The sequence below is a fragment of the Pteropus vampyrus genome, unplaced genomic scaffold (assembly GCF_000151845.1).
Source record: "Pteropus vampyrus isolate Shadow unplaced genomic scaffold, Pvam_2.0 Scaffold39, whole genome shotgun sequence".
Taxonomy (NCBI): Eukaryota; Metazoa; Chordata; class Mammalia; order Chiroptera; family Pteropodidae; genus Pteropus; species Pteropus vampyrus.
Genome location: NW_011888820.1, coordinates 7,620,431 through 7,627,166, shown reverse-complemented (window position 1 = coordinate 7,627,166; position 6,736 = coordinate 7,620,431).

Here is a 6,736-nt window from a genome sequence, read left to right as displayed (position 1 = left end):
CAAGATCACAGGAGCCGGGTTTCCAATCTGGAGTGTTTGATTCCTGAAGTTCTGGAGTCTGTCTGCTCTGCACTGTTGCCTTCTTGTTTTGCCTGAAAGATAGGTCTGCTTCAGAAGGACCACATCATTCCTGATCTCAGAATAAAAGCCAAATTCTCATCTGAATGCATAGGTAGGCATTTTCCATAGAGAAATACTAAGGGACCAAAAAAAAAAACCCGAAAAAACCCCAACTCTTTAGCTAGCCAAATGTCAGTAGCTAAAATCTCTAGCCCCAATTGATATATATTGCAGTATGCAGTCTGCTATTTCCCAGATGTGTGGATATAATATTAGAAGAGCATTTAATGTAATAGTCCTTTTGGCATTTAAATATGGGTGACAGGAACTCTTTAAGGCTGCATAAACAGAGCACACAGGTGTTAGAAAAACAGCTGTGAATAAAAAGGCCAGGTTTTTTTAAACAGAGAGAGAAATGGTGCAATAAAAGGGCTATAACCTTATGTTTTTAGGCTTATGACCTTTGTTTCATTAGGTATACCTTTAACTGTGATAAACATCTACTTAAATGAATATCATTTCCTTACAATTACAGAAGGGTCATACATAATACACTGAGTTCCCCTGGCAGCCTATGTGTTGTTAGTCATGCATATTTCATGAGCAGTTTTATTCCCCAAGTCACTTTCAAGCAATGCTCAATCTCATGGCTTTGGTGCCTAGGAAATAAAGGTCTTGTTCGTAAAGAGATCTCAGAGCAATTATTATGGCTCTGCACTTTATCAAGGAGAGCAACTGAATGACCCGCTCACAACATCTGACCAACACTATTATCAATTTGCCTCTTAATATACATGATTCCTCTTATTTATCAGTAGATATGGGAAACATGCTTCTCTGATTTTATTTGCCCAATGTAAATTGTTTGAATGATACTGAGTGATATAAGGCGATCAGCCCTAAGGAGAATACTTGTGGCAACCTAATGAATATAAAAAGAAAAAAGGAGTCAAGTCCCCATGCCTACAACATGCTCAGTAGTTGTGGGGCAGCAAAAAATAGATCACGGTCCACGGAGCATGGTCAGGCAATCTAAGTGAGTTGACATCTGTTTGTACAATGTGATGTTTTTCCCAGCTGCATCGGTTGGTGGGAAATAAAGTGTTGGAATGATAATAAGCAGAAAGGAAGTTTGCAGTAACCGTGAAATATAAGCCTTTTTATAGTCTCAATATCTTTTGTGGGCAATTTCCCTTTTTCTCTTTTCAAGAGTTTGAGTTCATCAAGAAAGCTTCCTCTTTTTTGCCATCTCCTTCCACACTTGGAGAATATGATTGAGGAAACGTGAATCTCATCTGCCAGCTTTCAGGTCACTTTCCAAGTTAAACAAAACTAAAAACAATTTACTTTTTTAAAAGTCCAGCTTTAGAAACATCACCTATGCAGAAGGAAGCTTCATTGTCTTTTGCCCCCTAAAACCCATCCCCAGGCTTCCATATTTCATTTACTTTAAATGGTAAGATCTGGGCCAGATTAGGGGCCAGGTATTTTAATCATATCTGTGGGTTCAACATCCTACCTTCCCACACCATCCTGCCCCAAACAGGTTTGGGCTCAAGCTTTTGTTCTGCATTTTCCTAGGTAGAGAGAGAAGTGGGGGTGGGGATGGGTGAGAGATGTTTCCTTTTAAACCAGCTAAATTGATATTTACATTGTTAAAATATTAGAGAAGCCACAGAAAATTAATAATCTAAGAAGGTTATAATTATCTTTAAAATGGTGGCAGGCATTGAAATGTAAATCCTAATGTTGGGGAGTGGAGCTGGTGTTCTCCGTGCCTGGGGCCCGCCTGCCTGGCGGCCACAGCTGCAATTGATCATTCCAAATCAAAGGGAAGGGAGACATCTCTGGTGGCACAACCAAGGGAGGGAAGCGAGCAGAGAAAGATGCTCTGTTCTTTGGGTCTATTATAAAAAAAAAAGAAAGAAAGAAAGAAATCGAGACGGAATGTGTTTCAAATCTCTCTTCTGTTGAATTCGTAGCCCTTCAAAGCTTACCCACAGTAAATAAAGTTTTCAAAACCCATAGACTCTAGAAGATTCACTGAAAATTCCTCTGAATTAAGCAGCCTCTCTTTCCTTTCTTCTTTCCCTCCCTCCTCCCCTATCTCTTTCACTCTCTCAATACCAGTGCCAGCTCAGTTTGAAACAAATACGAATTACATGGGTAAATGTGAGGCATATTTAAACTACTTTAATGCTTCCATTAATAGTACAGTTTTTTTGTTTTTGAGTTTTTTTTTTTTTTTTGATCCACACTTCTAAAAAGCGAATGTGCTGGTTGCATTGTTAAAGAAGGCACCCTCGTCTAAAGAAGAGAAGAGGGCGAGGAAGAGAGACGGATGAGAAAGCAGGGACTGGAAGTGTGAGTCCCATGTGTCAAGCAGCGTCCCAGTGCCAAGGCTTCAGGGGTTTAGGAACAAATGACAGGAGACAACTGGAATCTTCCCCAGTCCCTGAATATTACCGACTGTGTAGACATTTCTCAAGGTCCATTAAATTCTATTTGACGTACATTAAAAAAGATTTAATCACAGATGCCAGTCAGCTAACCAACCCATTAATCTAGCTGTTTTTCCTAAGAAAATTGTATTTAAAAAGGTCTTTTTTCCCCAATTTAATTTAGTCATCCTTTTAAATTTCATGTATTTATCATGTAAATGTGCCTTATTTGCAAAAGAAAAGCACAGGATTCAATGAAATAAATAGTTATTTCATTAAAATGGATACAAAAAACCCTGTGATTAGGGTAATTAATTTGCACACTAAAAGCTATCTTCCTGGTTCAGATCATTAATATTGATGGCCTTCGATTTTGTTCTCAGTAATGTTCCTTGAAATATACTCAGAACTGTCACCAGAGCTGAAAGAGCAGCCATCAGAACACAAGTAAAAATGAGGCGTAGGCATTTGGGACCACCGCCCTTCCCTCTTCTTCAGCCAATAAATGGCACACAACATGGAGATCTGTGTCCCAAAATAAATTGGGCTGGCTCTGTCTGCAGTTTATCTTATCTCAAATGTCAGTTATTGATGGCTGGCACTTATTGACATGTGTCTTCTTTTGGAGGAGGAAAAAAACATTTAAATTGCAAAATACCATTACGGGAGATTATGTCTGGGTACCACATACTGTTATGCGCAGCAATGCCAGATAACAAGGCTATGTCTGTCAATATACCTTTCTCATTAGATTTTCATCTGCATATTATGCAAATGGCTTTGAGCAGGTTTCCACTTTGATAGCTCCCTGCCAGAAGTTTGAGTCAAGGCACATATTTTGTTTCTGTTCTGTTCAGCAGATGTATTCCACCAAAGACCTTGTAGAAAAGGTGTCATATCAATGTGGTGCGCTATCAAATGCAGCTGCAGGCTGCATTCATTCACATGAAAATCAAATCTTGGCACAATTTTCGATTGCCTCACCTAGTTGTGTCAGCATGCTCAACGTTCCTGGTGATGGAAAACAAATTAGCATTCTGCACTAGATATGTGTGCGTGCAAATGGAATCATATAGCAACACAGGAGCCGACTGGTATTTGAACTTGCATTTCAGAGCTTCCTCACAGGGATGTCGCTAATGCTTTTTAATTACAGATAGGAATATGATTTCCAAGACTAGTGTTTATTTTCCCAACTGCTCTTTTCTTCTTTTCTGAGACATTGCACTTGAAATTCCTCTTGCACGAGATTATAAAGTTGTCCAAAGTTAGCCAAATGATTCTTGCCTCTGCTACACTGACACTTTAGACCACTAGATCTCTTCCAAATATAAGGACTTAAGAACAGGAATCTTTAACAAGCACTATTGTTTTGGTGTGGAGAGTGCTGTGTTCACATTTTAACGCTGGTTTGTTGAGTGCAGATTGTTTGGAGGGCTCTCTCCCACCTTGAACAGTAAAGCAACAATTCAGAGATGAATAAGTGAAAATAGCTTCATGGATTTCTACAGTCTTTTCTATGCAAAACAAACAAACAAACAAAAGCAAAAACAAACTAACAAACAAACAAAAAACCTAGCCAGAACTCTTTTAGACACTGGTGAGTATACCTCATCTCAAGGAGGAAAAAAAGAAGGGTGAAAATGGGGAGAAAAAAAATGGATGTTTTTAAATCTACTGCAAGGCAATTCTCTGGGGGCTTCTTTGCCCATCCTGCTTTGTACAGTGCTTCAAGTAGGGTTCTCTTGGTGCTCTGTAAAAAGACAGGCTGCTGCTGCAGAAAGCAACGTGCTGATTAAAAAGAGGAACACACCACCAATCTGCTCGTTATTATTCATGGCAAGTGTGCAGCAAATCACTTAGCTGTTTGCTTTTAAAATAAAAGCCTTTTTCCTGGCCCATTTTTTTCTTTCCTTTTTTTCCTCTCCTTTTTTGTTTTGTTGCTTTTCTCCCCCCATTTTTTTCTGGCTTGCCTTGTTTAAAAAGACATGCATGGTCTCAAAGACTTTTTCTAAAGAATGACATTGAAAAGACATTGCCCCAGGTTTGGTGGAGCAAAAGCCTGGATCATTTGTACTGTTTAATGTCATGCCTTTTTACCCTCCTGATTCTTTTTTTTTTTTTCTAAACAGCTATTCACCCATTACAATATGCTTTCCACACTATGCTTCCTATAAATTACTCCAGATTAACAAGTAGGTGAGATGAGTAGGGAGTATTATTCCAGGCTTTTTTTTTAAGCATTGAGAAGAAGTGGTAATAAGAAAAGCAGTTCTCTATAACTCAGATCCCCAGCTGCTGACATGAGAAGGGATTTGAAGCCTGACTGTGAAGCCATGTTCACATTTATTAAGATGCCAGACACTGCATAAAGGAGAAATACAATTATTTTAGAAACAACAATCAAACAACATTTTCCTCCTCCAAACAAAATCTAAATTAAAACCCCATAAACTTGAACTTTAGGATTCCTGTACCTCAAGGGAAGTAAACATAAAATGATGGACAATGGTTTTTGTTAACGCTAACTTCAGCAGGCGCCTTTCTGAAACATACCACATTATAAATATGTAAATGTTATTGTTATAAATATTATTCCAGATTTATACAATCTTTTTCTTCTGAAGCATCTAAGAAACTTATAAATGAGCAGTCCACCTGCAGACTTTGTCATTATTTCTGATGTTGGAATCCGTATCTTCCAAGTGTGGTGGCTCAAGAAAATAAAGTTTACGTGGATTCTTCAAGAAGAAAAGAGCAATACGAATCCTCAAATAACTACTTTTCTGTTAGATTTATGGGACTTGGGAAGAGGTTAAATATTGTGGTTTTTTTTTCTTTTTTTTCTTTTTCAGGCAATGCTGTTTAAATAAGGTCTACAGATTTTTTGGGGTGGTAATTTTGTTTGCTAGATGAACGGTCCGTTGGTATTTCTGATGATACCTCTTAGATTCACAAAAAGTATCAAACTTTTATGCAAAAAGAGTATTTTTATATAGAAAGACAAAGCTGACCTGTTGTTATGCACTGGAATTCCCCAGCCATTTATAAATGGGCTGCATTACTTAAAACTATGGTTCTGTGTTTATGCTCGGATAACTTCACTCCAGCTGCTGGGGTGTCCTACTGACCTTTACTTTTTATAACAGAGATGTGATGTTCTAAGTGACACTGCACTATTTGATGGACTAGCTGGATTGTATGAATTTGTCTTTGGTGATCTTATCCTGCTACTTGATGCCATTCAGTAGGGTTTATGAATTACCCAAGGAACTGGAAAAGATCATGATGGTAGCTCCAGTGGTCTTTGAAGGCTTCATGGCTTGTACCAATTCATTTTGAACCAGACTGTGCTGCTGCGTTATTTCAATCCCGATAGGTTGCACAATTGAGGCAATCTCTATTTTAGAGAAAGAGCTGTCTTCCTTTCTCAGTTCTTGATTAGTTGCCGTGGGATAAAATCTTCATTCCAGTAAACATCTTATGCCCGCCTTGTTCTGGACTGAATTGTCCTCCCTCCCCCTCCAATTTATATGTTAAAGTTGAAGTCCACACTCCCACCCCCATTCCTCACAATGGGACTGTATTTGGAGATAGAGCCTTTAAAGGGGCGATTCAGCCTTAAATGATAGAGCCTTAAAATGAGGCCATTAGGGTTAGCCTTAATCTAATTTGACAGGTGTCCTTATAAGAGGCAGAAATTTGGAAACACAGAGAAACACTCGGGATGTGCCCGCACAGGGTAAAGACCATGTGAAGAGACAGTAAGAGTAGCTGTATGCAAGCCAAGGAGAGAGGCCTCAGAAGAATCTAACCCTGCCAGCACCTTGATCTTGGGCTTTCAGCCTCTTAAACTGTGAGAAAATAAGTTTTCGATGTTTAAGTCACACAATCTGTGGTATTTTGTTATGGCACCCCTAACAAATGAATATAACGTGTTTGGATGGTATAGGGTACTTTTTGCTAGATTGTAGGAAATTTCCATTACCACCATAGTTTAAATAGAATAGCGATGAGTACTCTACACAGTTCACAGGTTTTACAAATGGCTGTGAATATTAATTTCAAGTTGATAAATGAGAACATCGCTTCTGTGATGCTAATTTTCAAATGTGTCCTTATTTTATTGCTAAAAATCTGTTCTAATTTTCTCCTCAGCAGTCTTGTATTCAAGAGGATTCATAAAGCTATCTCAGTTTGAATTTTTAAAATGAGGTTCGTGTGTAACTTTTTCC